We start from the raw sequence: 17,992 nt of genomic DNA on the forward strand, positions 1-17,992 counted from the left end.
CACAGGGCTCCTCCAGGCAGGTCTTATTCAATTCGACTGGCTGGTCTCATGAAACATTCTGTTTTGTACCTTCTGGGGCTGTTGAAGCGGCAGAGCAGAGATTTATCACAACAGTTGTTCAATCCAGCCCAACTGGTTTGGCACCCGGAGGAGCTATGTTTTTCAGAACAGCTTTTCGACATTCCTACATGAGCTGAGATGCATGAAAATTTCAGTTTTGAAACAACCAGATGTTTTTGTCAGGAAAGAAATAGATGACCTAAAGGAGGCCAGGAGGATAAACTCGGGGCTCGGGGAAGAAAATGGGACCACAGGGAGCTCATGTCTTTCTCACAGCTCCTACCAGCCACTCACCATGATTAGCCTACTTGTACCAAAGCCAGACCCCACTCAGCATTTCCCTTCCCACTGGGGCTGCAGAGCTGCCCAACGCGAGGCTAGGAGCTGAAGACCCAGCCCACCATCTTCCACTGCAGACATGGAGAGTGGGCGGGGAGGTGGCTGGGAGCAGACCCCTCAAGGCAGAATCAGCCCACATGAGTCAGATACACAGTGGGCTGCAGAATGCAGAGAAATAACACTGAGCTTAAAAACAGGGGCTCTGGGTAGTCAGCCACTGTTTTGGTTGTTCCCTTGAGCCCCAGGTTCATTTGCTATGAAATGAGGAGGGGGCTGGGAACAGATAACTTTCTGTTCCCTTGATTCAGTAAATGTCCATTTCTTCTCTTCCTTCACAATAGGTGAAACATTGAAATTGATCATGAGGGAATAACTTCTCCAAGACCAGTTATCAGATAAAAGAAAAGGTTTTATTTCAACAAAAGCGGCATTTCCTAATTTGAAGAGCAAATCACTTAAGTACATTCATGAATCAAGCCTATAGTGTGGTGACCAAACACAGTCATGGGTTTTTCAAAATTGTCAGGATTTCAAATATTCTGACCTGCTGTCTCACCATGGGTTCTGATTTTCAGTTAAGGAACCATGGTCAGGTACTTAATAATACTGGTGGGAAAAGGGAGAAAGACAGAAAAGCCTTGAGTTCATGTTTCATGTGACTGTTTTAAATAATTTACTGATGTATTTATTTTTTACTATGCTGGGTCTTCATTGCTGCGAGGGCTTTTTCCCTAGTTTTGGCTAGTGAAACTAGTTGCCATGTGCGGGCTTCTCATTGCAGTGGCCTCTCCTGTTCAGAACACAGGTTCTAGGATGCCTGGACTTCAGCAGCTGGGGGGCACAGGCTCAGGAGTTATGGTTCCCAGGCTCTAGAGCACAGGCTTAACTGTTGTGGTGCACAGGCTCAGTTGCTCCGTGGCATGCAGTATCTTCCAGGACCAGGGGTCGAACCCGTGTCTCCTGCATTGGCAGGCAGACTCTTTACCGCCGAGCCACCAGGGAAGACCCCATATCCTTTCCAATACATTGTTTTTTGGATTCTTGAGCCAGAGAAGCCAAGGAGTGACACACCTCCTCCTCCTTCCTGGTCTCCAGCTGTGAGTCCTCTTCAGTGTGTCTAAGACACTGAGCTACACCAGGTGTCCATCTGTTGCTGCAGCCAAGAGCCAAGAGCTCCGGGCATCCTCACGGATGCTCCTTGGTGGTCTGGCACCTGCTACCACTTTCACTGTAGTTACCTCTCTTCTCTGTTTTTACAAAATCCCGCTTGGTTATAAAGGGAAAGGGTCTTGATTTGGTCAGAGCTTTGAGGGTGCCTTGTTTCCTCTGTACTCACCGTATGCCACACTGGTTTGACTTCCAGAGCCACGCATTAGACCCCAGCATCGCTCTTTGCTGATGAGCCGCCGCTCCCCAGGCAGCTCCCCACGCTTTCCAAGTGCTACTAGCACCTGGGTGATTTGTTTCACATTACTCTTGTAAAGTTGCTGCCTCTCCTAGAGCCGCGTCAGCATGCCTCCCTCTTCTTCGGAGGGAGCCAAGAGAAACTATTAAAAATGTGTTTGAAATTACACATTCCCCACTCTCCTTGACAGAGGAGCTTTGCAGAGCTCGTTAAGAGAGCTGGAGAAAATTCCACAGCACATTTCTGGGTTTATGGTTATTATTTTGCATGTGCTGCTGAGCTAATAGAATGTGACTTTGGACATCCATGATCCAAGGGAAAATGGCTGCCTAAGTCCAGAGGCTTTCCTACCAGAGCAGCAGAGTGGGCTACCATTTTGGCTATTCACCTCTGTTTGCTCTGCTTGCAGACTTCTTGAAAGAGATGAGAGCCAAGGAAATGAAGACAAAGAGGAAAGGAATAAATTTGGGCGGATTTGGGAATGAGTCCTCTTCCTTCCCTTCCTTAGTGTCCCCCCTCCCTCCTCGCTTTTTTTCAAAATGTTGGATGGCCTGATTTAGGATTATTTTACAGTGTTTCTCTGACTCCATGAAACTGAGCTCCACCAGAGCTGGACCCAGACTTGTAAATAATCTTCTGGAGAAGCCTGGCTAAGTGGAAGCAGCCTGTTCAGTTCAATTTTCTCCTCCAGTTACCACCGATGACCTCCAGACATCTCAGTTTCTTACATAATCCTCCAGAAAGCAAAGCTACCTCGCCATTGCCTCTGTTGGAAAGAATGTGACGCTTGACCTTCTCCCTTGCTGGTGTGCGAGGCTGACAATGTGCGAATTCACCCGGCTCAGATCAGGAACCACCACATCAAAACTCCAGATTCAGACCTCAAGATTTTATATCTTCTCCAGGAGATTTGAGTGCCTGGTAAATGTATTGCTAAACAGACACATTAGAACTGAAGTTCTCTACCACTTCATTGAAACCGATCTTTTGCTATAAAAACAATGGAGTCCAGTAAGGTTTCCATCAAGCAAAATGTGAAAAAAACACCATCTGACCTCAGGCCATGTAAATAACTTTAACAAGCAAAAGCTAAACCATGAGTCCGTCTAACAAGAAACATATATTGAGAAATCTAGCATGTGGGAGAACTTCAGCAGAATTTTGAAAAGTCAGCAAAAATGGGAACTGAATATTCAGAAGTACCTGGTTACCAGTGTCTTGTATGTTCTGGAATGGATTTCCTTGGTGGCTCAGCAGTAAAGAATCCGCCTGTCAATGCAGGAGATGTGGGTTTGATCCCTGGGTTGGGAAAATCTCTCTGAGAAGGATATGGCAACCCACTCCAATATTCTTGCCTGGGAAATCCCATGGACAGAGGAGCCTGGTGGGCTGCAGTCTATGGGGTCCCTAAGAGTAGGACATGGCTTAGCAACTAAAGAACAATAAGAGTATATTCTGGAAGACATGCAATTCAATGAATATGACTTCACCTCGAATGAACCAGAAGTGTAGAGAGCCTGGGCCATTCCTTTCTTCCTACCTTCCTGCTTCCTAGGTTCTTGAATTGAGATCCCATTGTCAACTAGCCAGCCAGCCCCTAAAAGATGAACTCCATAGTTTTCATTCATTCCCTCAGTCTGAAGAAACTGGCAGAGAAAAAATATATTCGTATCTTATTAGATAAAAGTATCTCTTGATAAAAATAAATGCTGAATTCTTAACAAGAAATTATACAACCAACACCGAAAGCATTCTTTATTCTGCAAAATGTTAAGCACAATTTCAGGTCAAAGAGTTAAGAAACAATTTCCAAAAAACAATTCTGAAACTACATCCATCTGTCTAAAAAGACTGTTTCCAAAACCCTGTTGTAAGCTTTTTCGTTCCCCTGAATATGTTTTTCTTCCCATCTTAACTTTTACCTAAAGCAAGGACCAAGATTGACTTACAGGAACATCTCAGAAAATTCTTTCATGAGAATACTTTCTTTTGTTGATTTCTAAGGGATTGGGGGCAGGAGGAGAAGGGGACAACCGAGGATGAGATGGCTGGATGGCATCACGGACTCGATGGACGTGAGTCTGAGTGAACTCTGGGAGATGGTGATGGACAGGGAGGCCTGGCGTGCTGCGATTCATGGGGTCGCAAAGAGTCGGACACGATTGAGCGACTGAACTGAACTGAACTGAAGCATCCCTACCCTCAAAGAAGGACTTCTTTTTGTTGTTGTTGTTTGTGATAATTACTGCCTGCAAAGATCTGATCATTGTGAAAATGTGTGTTCACAGGCTTTCAACAGTCGTCTTCATCTTTCCATCGTAGCCACAGAGGTGTATGCACACAATAGGAGACCTCAGGTCTCCTAAAAGGGACTTGTGCTCCTTGTATTTAGGAGACACGTGGAGAACTTAGTGTCCTGAGAGTTTACAATCATCTGTTCATGGTATACAGCACATTCTAGATGCTGGACTCCAACGCACGGTCCTCTGTCCAACTGGAGGGTGGCAGCTGGCTAAAGAGGAATTCATGCATCAGTCTAGCTGCTGGAACTTGAACTCTTGGTCCAGAAAAATAGTGTTTTCTAACTGGGCATAACTGGAGTCTTTCTCTGATTTGGGACAGGAAGTCCTTTTCTCAAAGTGTACAAGTAGTCAAGGAATGGAGCTGTTAAAGACAACAACCCCAAATGGAGCCACTTAGGCTAAACTCCACATTACTGAACTCAGACTTATTTACAGTTTTGACCCCCTCCCCACCCCAAGAAATGGAATCTTAAAATAGTCCAATCAGGAATCACCTGATCAGCACTAGGCCTGGTAGCCCCCCTGAATTCCCTAAAGGAATGTGACCTTGTCAAAAACAACCCACTGTTTGCCTCTCTGTTCCCACTCCCTTCTGGCTATAAGAGTCTTTAACTTTGAATGCGCATTCAAAACAGAAGCAGACTCACAGACACAGAAAATGAACTCCTGGTTGCCCAAGGAGAAAGGGAAGTGGGGAGGGACGAATTCGTGGTATGGGATTAGGAGACACAAACTGCTAGGTATAAAATAGATAAGCAACTAGAATATGTACTGGATCCATACAGAAGCGCACCCATTACCTTCTAATAAGCTACCATGGACTATAATCTGCAAAAATATTGAATCACGATGCTGTGTACCTGAAACTAACACAATATTGAAAATCAGCTGCGTGTATGCATGCTAAGTCACTTCAGTCATTTCCAACTCTTTGTGACCCTATGGACTGTAGCCCACCAGGCTCCTCTGTCCATGGGATTCTCTAGACATAAATACTGCAGTGGGTTGCTATGCCCTCCTTCAAGGAATCTTCCCAACCCAGAGATTGAACCCACATCTCTTACGTCTCCTGCACTGGCAATTGGCAGGCAGGTTCTTTACCAGTGAGCCACCTGGAAAGCCCTGAAAATCAACTATACTTCAGTTTTTTTTTTTAAAAAAATGTCTTTCATTTTTATCTGCTAGATGGATGCTGCCTGATTCATTGAATCATTGAACAAAGGCAATGAGATCTTGAAATTTTACTCTGCTGAGCTCTATTTTTCTGCAAAGGGCAGGATTGGGTCACTTCAGTGCTTCATTCACCTTGAGGTTGAGACAGCTGAAAAGAAGAACCACCCTACAAAAGCAGAGCCCTAACGATGAGCAGTGGAACAACTGATTTTCCCAGCTAGAGCATCTAAAACCTCAGGCAGCTCTTAAGTCCCTAGCCTGTACTTAACTTGGCTTTCAGTGCTTTGGGAAAGGTGAAAAGGGACAGAGAAACTTATCGTGCTCCAGATGGCTCTTCCCACCACCGTCTTCAGAAGCTGATTTAAATGAAGAGGAAATGCACAGAAGAAATCTCTTTTGACCTGCACAGAGTTTAAGGAGAAAGAAAAACATACCTGGCAGACCCCAGCTGACGTCTTATTTGCTTATATCATCCTTTTGAGGAGTGAGTGACTCAGGCACACAGTCTACCTGCCCGTGACAGATGCTGCGGCCCCTGGGCTGCAGCATTCTGACTTTGTGTGTGCATGGGTGCACATGTGTGTGTGTGTGTGTGTGTGTGTGCATGCACATGTGTGACACGCATGGGGAAGCTACCATGCTATGCTGAACTGACTTTGGAAGTAGAAGGAGCAGCTTCACTCCAGTCACACACACATGAAATCATCACCATCTGACAAGCAGAAAAGATAAAAACATATAGGAATAGGTGTTTGAAATACCCGTGTTGGACATATAAACAACTGGGGGGATGCATATGTGGATTGAAAAAAATCAGTGTATTTGGTGAGGAGAATTTCTTAATGCTTTTCAAAAAAACAAAAAGAAAAACAGAAAAGAAGGAAAGGGGGAAAGTCAGTGAATTCAAGTGTAAAAAGCCTTGTGCAGCAGAACTCCACTGGGCTCCGCGGAGTGGCCACTGCCCCCCACCACACACACACACACACACACACACAAACACACACACACGATTTCCTTCTCTCATGTGTAATCTGCTTAGAGTCAAGCGAATGACTAAGCTAACACCAGGTTATCAAGCGGAAAAATCCCCTGGTGCTTCAGATCATATCTCTCTTCCAGGGAGGCGCTTCCTGGGCCCCTCCATGAGACCAGCTTCCTGTCACAATCCATCCTGCACCCCGAGATTTCCCTTCACAGCCTTGCTGTGGAACCAAGGTGGGGGAGCGAGCATCTGATGGTTTGTCTCCTCTCCATGGAGGTTGGTAGGTGTTGGTTCTTGCTGTTGATCCTCAGCCACCAGCAAGTGCCTGACACGTCCACTCATTCGTGTGCTCGGTCATTCATCAACAGACACTTCCTGTGCTCCTTCTCCTTAGGGGACTCAGGCAGGCACTAGGGATGCACGTGGCAGAAGTGAGGCCAGCGTTGCTGTTGCCCAGTCGCTCAGCTGTGGCTGACTCTATGCGACCCCACTACGGACTGTAGCATACCAGGCTTCCCTGTCCTTCACCATCTTCTGGAACAGGCTCAAACTCGTGTCCATCGAGTCAGTGATGCCATCCCACCATCTCATCCTCTGTCGTCCCCTTCTCCTCCTCTCTGCCATCTTTTCCAGCATCAAGGTCTTTTCTGGGTCAGCTCTTCATGTTAGGTGGCCAAAGTATTGGAACTTCAGCTTCAGCATCAGTCCTTCCAATGAATATTCAGGACCGATTTCCTTCAGGATGGACTGGTTGGATCTCCTTGCAGTCCAAGGGACTCTCAAGAGTCTTCTCCAACACCACAATTCAAAAGCATCAATTCTTCAGTGCTCAGCTTTCTTTATGGTCCAACTCTCACATCCATACATGACTACCGCAAAAACCATGGCAAAGTAATATCTCTGCTTTTTAATATGCTGTCTGGGTTTGTCAATAGCTTTTCTTTCTAGGAGCAAGTGTCTTTTAATTTCATGGCTACAGTCACCATATGCAGTGGTTTTTTTCATTGTTCCCTGTGGTTAAAGCGACCTTTTAGGAACCCAGACACCCAAACTTGGTGGCTCTGGCACATGCCATCTCCTCTGAGGCTTAACAGTAAAACTTTGGACAGAGGATATGGAGGAGAAAGAGGAGGCCAGGGTGGCTTCTCTAGGTCCCACAAGGCTGGATTTACCGATGAAATTTAGCTATCTTCTTCAGCAAGGAAATTTATTTCAACCCTGTTCACCTGGCAGGGTTGGGGGCAGCCGTAGCAAGAGTCACAGATGATCACTTTTCAGAAAATAGAAGCACTCCAACACCTAGGAGTGAGGGAGGGTGGCCCCTGGGAAAGCAGCCTCTTCCCTGGAGGCTGAGACTGTGTTATGTGTTATGCCTTCTGCCATCACCCTTTGGTTTGTGGGAACAGTGGAGCCATCCAGAGGTAGATACCCCACATCCTTGGGCTGTGCCCTCTATCCCTTCTAGTGGTGGGGGGGCGGTGCAGCCTGGAAGGCTCTCAGCTAAAGACAGGATTGGCTGCCTATGGAGCTTTTAAGAGGAGAAATATGGAAAGTTTGAAAAGAAACGTCTTCATGGCTCGCACTAATGGCCTGCTCTTCTGACGGAATTCCATGTGTTCACGGCTCGGTGGAGGGAGCCCTTGGTGACCAGCATCAGTTTGCAAGGACATCATGGGGGAGGGCTTGAAGAATGAGTGCGATTCAGGTGGGTGCTGTGGTTGGAACTGCTTGTGTCTCCTCAAAATTCACGTGTTATAATGCTGACCCCTAAAAGGACTGGCAGTAGTGGGGAGAGCTTTGAGAGATGCTTAGATCATGAGGGTGGAGCCCTTATGAGTGGGATCAGTACTCTTATAACGGGGGCTCCAGGGAGATCGCCAGCCCGTTCCATCACATGAGGGCACAAGTCTGCAATAGCACTGGCTCCCTGACCTCAGCCTTCCAGCTTCCAGAACTGAAATTTCTGCCAGTCTCCAGAAATAAAATCCTGTTCTTTAATTAGTTAATTAAAGTGAAATTTAAAAATTATAATGTTTTGAAATATCTTATCAATTGAGCTATTTGGTTTTTCCCTCAAAATGTTCTGATAAAAAAAAATTCCAACCCCCTGATACCCTCCCAGGGTGCTGCACTTTCCGGTGTGAGAGGTGACATTCTAGGGCCATTAGTGCCACCCTCCCCCAACCCCTGCCCCAAGAATCAGGTCAGCACGCTGCCTTAGGGAGGAAGGTAGGAAAGGAGGGGCTGAGAACCCTGTCCGGGTTCCACGATATGCCTGGAATTTTAGATGGTGCTCAAGTCCTTTGGGCTTCCCAGGTGACACTAATGGTAAAGAACCTGCCTGCCAATGCAGGAGACACAAGAGATGCAGGATCAATCCCTGGCTTGGGAAGATCCCCTGGAGGAGAGCATGACAACCCACTCCAGTATTCTTGCCTAGAGAATTCCATGGACAGAGGAGCCTGGTTGGCTGCCGTCCATGCGGTCGCAGAGAGTCAGACAAGACAGAAGCGACTTAGCATGCATGCACGCAAGTCCTTTACTGCAGCAGTCCCCAACATTTTTGGCACCAGGAACTGATTTTGTGGAAAACAGTTTTTCCGTGGATGGGGTGGGGATGGTTTCAGGGTGAGTCAAACACAATAGGGCTCCAGATCCTGTGAGAATCTCATGCCAGCGCTGATCTAACAGGAGCCAGAGCTCAGGTGGTAATGCGACTGCTGGGGAGCGGCTGCAAATACGAATGAAGCTTCACGCGCTTGCCCACCACTCACCTCCTGTGAGGTGCCTGGTTGGGCACCCCTGCTTCACTGCACCCCCTCCTCCAGGGTGAACCCCTATTTTTCCTGAAATCCTTGAGACCTGGGCTGATTCCAAGTCCTACAGCTGTTGCTTCAGCCCTCAGATCAACCTCTCTTCTTGCTAACTTTTGAAGAAATGCCATGAGCTGTGCATTCAGAGAAGAAAAACAAAGAGGCTTGCTTCATCCTATGTTGGCTTAGAAGCATTGTTCATGAAGTCTGCATGCGTCTTTCTATTTTGCAAAACCATCACACTCCCAGCCAAACCAGCCATCAGTGGTTGTCTTTTTAAAATTTCAAATTGTTAAGTATTCTTGTTTTCCTGAAATGTCTTGAAAAAGTTATTTCCACGCTGACACTCTGCTCGCCAGCTTTTATTTAGAAGCATATTTTTAATATATTCGATTCTCTGAAGGAGAAAAAGGCCAGGAGAGTAAATAAAGCAGAGGCTGAGGTTACTACCCATCCGTCAACCCCTGAGCCCAGATTAAGTCCAAGCCAGGAAAACACAGCGTTTGAAGGCAGTGGCACCAGCCAGACCCTCTTTCAAAAGGGACCCTTGTTGCCCTTGAGGGTTTAGAACTGAAAAAGAAAGCTTTTCAAAGCCATCAGAAAGTGAAAATTAATCTAAGTGCATCCATGTAGCACAGGAATGTCAGAATTCATAATTAGGGGTCATAAATCTTTTTGCAATGGAACAAAAATAAATAAGCACGCGAGAGCACAGATCGAAAGGCAGCGGGCGTCCACACACTCCCAGTGTCAGCTTTAATTTATTTCTCTACTTGGAAAGGGGGGACTTTGAAAGCTGGCTGCCAGTCTGAAGGGAGCCTCCTCAAACTCTTCTTCTGGGCCAGACAAAGGTTTGAATGTTGTGGCGAGTCATGCAAAGAATAACACAGGAAGCTTTTGACTTCTTACATTGAAAAAGAGCTCTTTGGGATGTGGGAGGTTGGGGGAGAGAAATTGAGAAAGAGAAGAAACCTTTTTTCTAGGAATGTCTTGTATAATTTAAAATGCTCAGCACGTTAAAACCAGATACCAACAAACAAACAAAAAAAGGAAAGTCTGATTTAAAGTATGCTGTTGGACGTACCTGCAGGGGGCTTTGTAAAGACATTCACAGACCATTTTAACAGCATTGAGAGCTCTGCCAAGACAACAGAGATCTGTACATAAATATGTACATATGTATTTACACAATGCAGAGTGCACATAATCATTTCCCTTGTGAGGCGAAACGAGATCATTACAGCATTAAAATTGGAAGGGATCGATAATTGGAATTTCCTGAGACTCCACGTGAAGAAAGGTCTAGGAAAACAGTACCTGTGGAGCTAATTACTTGTCATCAGACTCAGCAGCATGGAAACACACTCATTCTCTCCCTTCTGCTGTCACTCACTTGAAGGCATCAAAATGGAAAGCTTCACATGAGCAAAGTAAAAGAGCCACTCCAGGAAGATTCCAGAAGTCCTCTAGGAAGAGGTCTTCTGCAGCATCCTTCCAAAATGAGAGCTATGCTAACAAGTGTATGAGCTGAGTCAATACCACACAGGCAGCTGCCAGACTCTTGGGTCACCCCTGAGCTTTTGTGTCTCTGTCAGTAAGTCAGTTCAGCTGCTCAGTTGTGTCCGACTTTTTGCGACCTCATGAACTGCAGCAAGCCAGACCTCCCTGTCCATCACCAAGCCCCGGAGTCCACCCAAACCCACGTCCATTGTGTCGGTGATGCCATCCAACCTTCTCATCCTCTGTTGTCCCCTTCTCCTCCTGCCCTCAATCTTTCCCAGCATCAGAGTCTTTTCAAATGAGTCAGCTCTCTGCATCAGGTGGCCAAAGTATTGGAGTTTCAGCTTCAACATCAGTCCCTGCAATGAACACCCAGGACTGATCTCCTTTAGGATGGACTGGTTGGATCTCCTTGCAGTCCAAGGGACTCTCAAGAGTCTTCTCCAACACCACAGTTCAAAAGCATCAATTCTTTGGCACTCAGCTTTCTTTATAGTCCAACTCTCACATCCATACATGACTACTGGAAAAACCATACCTTGACTAGATGGACCTTTGTTGACAAAGTAATGTCTCTGCTTTTTAATATGCTCTCTAGGTTGGTCATAACTTTCCTTCCAAGGAGCAAGCGTCTTTTAATTTCATGGCTACAATCACCATCTGCCGTGATTTTGGAGCCCAGAAAAATAAAGTCAGCCACTGTTTCCATTGTTTCCCCATCTATTTCCCATGAAGTGATGGGACTGGATGCCATGATTCTAGTTTTCTGAATGTTGAACTTTAAGCCAACTTTTTCACTCTCTTCTTTCACTTTCATCAAGAGGCTCTTTAGTTCTTCATCAGTTTCTGCCATAAGGGTGGTGTCATCTGCATATCTGAGGTTACTGATATTTCTCCCTGCAATCTTGATTCCAGCTTGTGCTTCCTCCAGTCCAGCTTTTCTCATGATGTACTCTGCATATAAGTTAAATAAGCAGGGTGACAATATACAGCCTTGATGTACTCCTTTTCCTATTTGGAACCAGTCTGTTGTTCCACGTCCAGTTCTAACAGTTGCTTCCTGACCTGCATATAGGTTTCTCAGTTCTTACTTATCTATAAAACAAGGAGACCCTTCTGTCCTAGTGAATCATTTTAATGTTTATGATAAAATGAGTTAAGAGACTGAAAGCACTTTTAAAGTACAAAGTGCCTTAAACGTACAAGAAATGTATTGCCTAGAAGGTTGGGAGCTCTCAGACAGCCATGGGCTTGCTTGAGAGATCCTGCCTCTTCCATGTAGGAGACACAGAGGAAGCCTGACTTGCTAAAATCACAACCTTACTTTTTTGATGCATCTGTCTTTCATTGTCAAGAAGAACTGAGGAGTTAACTAGCTTTGGGAATTATTCTTTGGGGAAGAAAATACCTGATCTTACACTAGATTTCATAATTTCAGGAGACAAAGCCCACCGGTTTATCTAAGACCTACCCAGAGAATGCCAGTGCCATAAAGAACAGGGCACTTGTAACTTTCCTTGGCCATGCTAAGTTGTGGCTCTCATGAAGAGTCTCTCAAGAACCAAAAGTCAGTTGAAAGGACTCTCTTGAACTCTCCTGACACATCTCGTGGAGAAGGAAGTGGGCATCTGCAAGCAATATGGGCTGAGGTTTTGGCCGGTCTTCCCTATTTCACCACCCTTCCCCTACATTCAATCTCTCCCTAAACTAGCAGTTAAGCATCCTTCTGCTTAAAGTCTTATTTCATCTGAGAATCCAACTCTTCAATGTTTGGAAGATATTGTGGAATAAAAATCTGCTATTCTGGCAATCATTAACCAACCAGGGGGCATAATAACGTTAACAAATTCACTTCTTTCTGCCGATGTCCTCCCCTTTGGGCTGGTCCCCATGGTCTTTTACTTCCACCCCCTCTGTTCAGCAGGTTCCCTTCTTATTGGCCTCCCTCACTCCTCCCATACCCTTTATTGCTTACCACAAAACCTTAGGGGGCATTGAACAATAGACATCTGTCTTTCGCTCAAGTTCTCTGGGTCCGCCAGGCAGCTTTGCTGATCTGGGCAGGAATGGCTGATTTCAGCTGGGAAAGAAATGGAAACAGTGGCAGCTTTTATTTTCTTGGGCTCCAGAATCACTGAGGACAGTGAATGAAGCAACAAAATTAAAAGATGCTTGCTTCTTGGAAGAAAAGCTACTGCAAACCCAGACAGCATATTAAAAAGCAGAGACATCACTTTGGCACCCTGGTGGATTCATATTTGCACCCACTCTGTTAATGTGCTTATTTATCCCTTAGGTGAAATTGAAAGTGTTAGTTGCTCAGTCATATCCAACTCTTTGTGACCCCATGGACTGTAGCCCATCAAGCCTCCTCTGTGTATGGGATTCTCCAAGCAAGAATACTGGAGTGAGTTCTGCCCTCCTCCAGGGGGGTCTTCCTGACCCAAGGGTCAAACTCAGGTCTCTCACATTGCAGGCAGATTCTTTACATTTGAGCTACCTGGGAAGCCCCCATCCCTTAGGTGGCTAGATCCAATTCAAAAGCCTTTGGATTTTGCATAGTATAACCATCTATTCAGCGATGTAATAATTTTAGGAGATCGGAGAGCCAGGATTGAAAATGGTCTTGCCAAATCCTAGGGAAATCTGGTCTGGGGAGAGAGTTTCCTGTGGTCCCTCTTTCCTGAAAAAGAGGTTGAGGTCACTTCCCATTTCCTTATATTGGAATAGTCTGGCCCTACAGTAAAGAAATTATTGGTACCTCTGTACCTAGTCCCTTTGCCATGTGATTTTAGTTCTTCCTTTTAGGTGAAATGTTCTTCTTCCTTTGACTCTGGGCTCTGCCACCTGCCTTGTGTTGTCCGCAGAGTATTAGCAACATGATGCAAGCCTCCATCATGAGAAGAACATGCCTTGGGTAACTGAAGAATCCCAGGAAAACAAGAAACACCTAGAAGATGCTCGAGCTACTGAAATCATCCAAGCTGCCCCAGCTGGCCTAAATTTGAAGCCAGCCTGCACCAACTGACCAGCAGATACATAATCTAGAATACAAGTTTATTTTTTAGGCAACCACATTTTGGAATGGTATGCTATGTAGCAGTGTTTGGAGATAGCTGACTGATATCACTCCTCATGGAAAGTAGAACACGTTATAAATTACAAGTGGAAGCCTGACATTTGGTGTGTAATATAGGATATTTACAGCAGCAAAAGTTGGGAATTGTATCTTATCAGTGTGGGTGATTGGTCCTCACTGATACTAGGTTGACACCCAAGATTCCCTCGGCAGCTGAGATACCAAATACATAAATTGGATAGAAGGAGATTAGATATTTCATTTTCCCCCCATTTTTGCTACAGAAATGATCATATCCCAAAGAGAGCAATAAGCCCTCAAAGAACCATCACCCAGCTTCAACAATGATCAGCATTTTACATGGTTTGTTGCTGCTCCCCAATTCATTGTTTTCTTGAAAATTAGCTCTTTTAAATTCCAAAATCCACTACAGTATACCTTGGGTGAGTCCCTAGACTCAGTTAAAGTAGGAAAGATCCTCTCTTAGGATCTCTTAGGGCCTTAAATTTGAATTCAGGAGACTTCAGAAATTTATGCGCAAGTTTGTGTATATACATGTTTCTGGGAGGATGTCCCTGGTTTCCATCAGATTCAAAAGATCTATGTTTCTGCACAAAAAAGCATCAGCCATTCTTGCCTGTTTTCATCCAGCCTTGCTGGATGCCAGCACCTTGTGCACCCTCTGCAGGCAGAAGGAAGCCCAGGTGGACAAGGCATCAAATCACCTCGGCCCAAGGATAATGGCAACCTCCCTAAATGGGCAGCATCACTGATTTGCTTGTGTAGGCACAGAACTAAGACAAAGTGTCAGCTTTCATTTTAGTTATACCAGAAGTCACAATCTTTTCAATGATCGGGAAGAACAGCTCTGCCTTTCAATGAACATGTCCTGGGTGGCTTATGGGCTCAACTTCTAAATCTCAGCTGTCTAACAATCTCAGATGCAGCTGAGTGGAAAAGAAGCATCTCTAGGTACCACTAGTGCAGTGGTCCTTGCAGTCTGGAGAATAAATAAAATATTAATAATAAAATAAAATATAAATCGCCAGGCAGACTTTAAAATCTGATTTCTGGATCCCATTCCAGACCTACAAAACTGGAGTCCCTGTGAAATCTGCATTTTTAACAAGCTCCCACGATTTGTGGCAACTGGTCCACAGACCACTCTGGAGAGGCACAGCATAATGGGCAGCCAGGTCCAGAGTAACCGTCTGATGTTTAAACTAGGTCTTCCTTTCTTGAATTCATATTTCCTTTCAGTCTGTAAATGGGGGCAGATTAAAAAAAATTAAAAAAAAAAAAACACCTCTAAAGTCTCTATCAGCCTAAAAATCTGTGATTTCTAAGATTTCCAATTTCCTTTAGGGCCTGTGACCCCTACTATTTTTTAAGACTGCTATTGCACTGGGCTGATTGCAAAGGTTTAGGTTCTGGGAGAATTCTCATCAACCCAAACTGGGGAGTGCAGGCCAGGGACAGGGGACCCCAAAAGTTATTCACGCTGCACAGGTGGCAGGCATGGGACATACAGTCAAGCACTATTTGAACTTCTAAACCAGGTCTTTGCAGGAGAAATGTCACAAAAGCAATGGGAGCTCCAGAAAGCATCTTCAGGTTCAAAAAGGAACAAGAACACGAGGAGCCCAGAGCTCCGAGGGATAGTAATACATGGTCCTCGCACTCTTTGTTCAACATCAAGGCCACTGGTGCAATGTGGGTTTCATTACTGGCTCAAAGACAATATTTCACAGAGTTATAAGTTCAAGATGTTATTGAAAAACCCATATTGTGTTTTTTCATCCCCACCTACTCTCTCCCCCAGAGTTTTCTTAAATCATTTGAGAAAAAGAGAAAAACTTTTTAACATGGCCCAAGTGGTCATGTTGCTAAGGATATGGAGCAGTGTACACCAGGGCCAGTGAAACCCAAATGGTTTGGTAGAAGGATGATGTTATTTCCTCTGCCTCCTGGGGTCTGGGGGGAAGCCATGAACCCATTAAGTACATAAGCAGGATCGTGTGGGTGGCCCCAGAGAGGGACACCTGTTTTGCTACTAAATGCAGGACCACAAACACAATTTTTCCATAAGACTATCCTGTCTGGGGCTCAGCCAGCAGTGAAGGCAAAGGGAATTTCTAGAGAAATTTAGAGCAAGATCTCACAATATCTTAAAGGCATAATCTTGGGAAAGAGTCCCTGCATTAAAAGAAAAAGGCTACGGACATTCTTTTTCACAGATGCAGACTATTCCATGGTACCACAACACTGTTTACTGTGGGCAGTGTTTCCAGGCTCTTTTCCTGTTATAAACAATGTAGCAAGGGAAAATAAATATGTGTTAATATAAATTAAAATGCTGCTTCAATTTCCAGAGGGTGGATTCCTCCAGTCACTGAGAATGGGTAAACAGTGTTAACAGACATGGACATTTGATATTTCAGTAAATATTGTTATGTTATTTTCAGAACTTACAATAATAAGCCTTCCTTCCACCAGGAGTAGATACAGGCATCTGTTTTCCCACATTTCTGTGATCACAGGTTAGTTCTCCTCCCCTTCCCCACTCTGATGAGCAGGAAATGATCTTTTTAAACATTTTATTTAAAAAAAAAACCTTTTTATTTTGTATTGGGATGCAGCCGATTAACAACATTGTGATAGTTTCAGAGAAAGAACTCAGCCATGCATACACATGTGTCCATTATAAAACGATCTTATTCTTTTTATCTGCATTTTTGTATGTCAGGTTGACCATATCTGCATATGTCTTCTGGTTTTGTGAATGCCTGTTCTCTGGAATATTATGTTCTTTTTCCTATGAATCTGGAAAAGCTGAATAACATTAACGCTTGGTCTTCCACATGTGTTAATAATTTTTTTCCCACAGACTTGTTTGTCTTTTACTTTTGCTCTTAATCTTGTCCTTTGACACACAGAGATTTTTTTAATTTTTAGGGAGTCAATTCTTAACGGATTCTGGCTTTCGCCACTCAAGTGTATAAAAAATGTATCTTAAATTTTCTTTAAAAATACTTAGTTAAAAAGATCAAGAACTTTAACCCATCCATCTTAAATCTATTGTTGTGTGTATTATGTGAGGTTCGGGTCTTGTTTATTTCTTCTCATCTGTGAAGTCCATCATGACAATGCCATCTATAACACAACACACTGGTCTCCAGTGAGCTGGGATACCATTGGGTCATATATTAAGTCCCATGGATCTGTTTCTAAACTTCTTGTATTAAATTCCAGTGCCTATGCTACACTGTTTTGTTTATAAGGCTTTCATACTAAAATTTAATAATCTAGTTTTTTCTAAATATTTGGGGGCAACTCTAATATATCGATTTTTATATAAAGACTTTAAAATACTTTGTGCAGTAAAAAATTGCCCACTGAAATTCTGTTTGGAATTACCTCTTGTGTGATTAAGTATTCCCATCCAGAAATATCTGAGATTAAGACCTTTCTGTGTATCCAGATCTTGTCTAATGCCCTCTAATACTGTTTTATGATTATCTTCACTTGAGCTATTAGTCCACAAAGAGAACTTTGCTGCTAATATGAATGAAACTTTGCCATGTAGTTAATAACAATCTTCGTTATTCACAAATCCCATATTTGTAAACTCACTTACTCACTAGAATGTATTTGTAATCTCAAATCAGTATGGCTGTGCTTCTCCGTTATTCATAGTCACGTGCAAAGTGGCAAAAAATTTGAATCACTTGATATGCAAGTTCCGAGCTGAGAACTCGGAGAAGGCAATGGCACCCGACTCCAGTACTCTTGCCTGGAAAATCCCATGGATGGAGGCGCCTGGTAGGCTGCAGTCCATGGGGTTGCTGAGGGTTGGACATGACTGAGCGCCTTCACTTTCACTTTTCACTTTCATGCATTGGAGAAGGAAATGGCAACCCACTCCAGTGTTCTTGCCTGGAGAATCCCAGGGATGGGGAAGCCTGGTGGGCTGCCGTCTATGGGGTCGCACAGAGTTGGACAAGACTGAAGTGACTTAGCAGCAGCAGCAGCTGAGAACTGGGAACTTGTTCAACCAGCTGAGGCTGAAGAAGGCAACACTCAGCCTTTCCATGTCAGCTTATTCTGTAAAAGTATCCTTCTCATGGTGTATTTCGTGCCATACTTTTGCATTTTTGTGCTTTTTATTGGTGACTTTACTATTTAAAATGGCACCTGAGCATAGTGCTGAAGTGTCATCCAACGTGCCAAGGTGCAACGTTGAAAAGCTGTGACGTGCCTTAAAGAGAAAATTTGTATATTAGAGAAGCTTTCTGCAGGCATGACTTATAGGTCTGATTTGGCTGTGAGTTCAGTGTT

Source organism: Capricornis sumatraensis, chromosome 15 (genome assembly GCF_032405125.1).
Source record: "Capricornis sumatraensis isolate serow.1 chromosome 15, serow.2, whole genome shotgun sequence".
In the NCBI taxonomy this organism is placed as follows: Eukaryota; Metazoa; Chordata; class Mammalia; order Artiodactyla; family Bovidae; genus Capricornis; species Capricornis sumatraensis.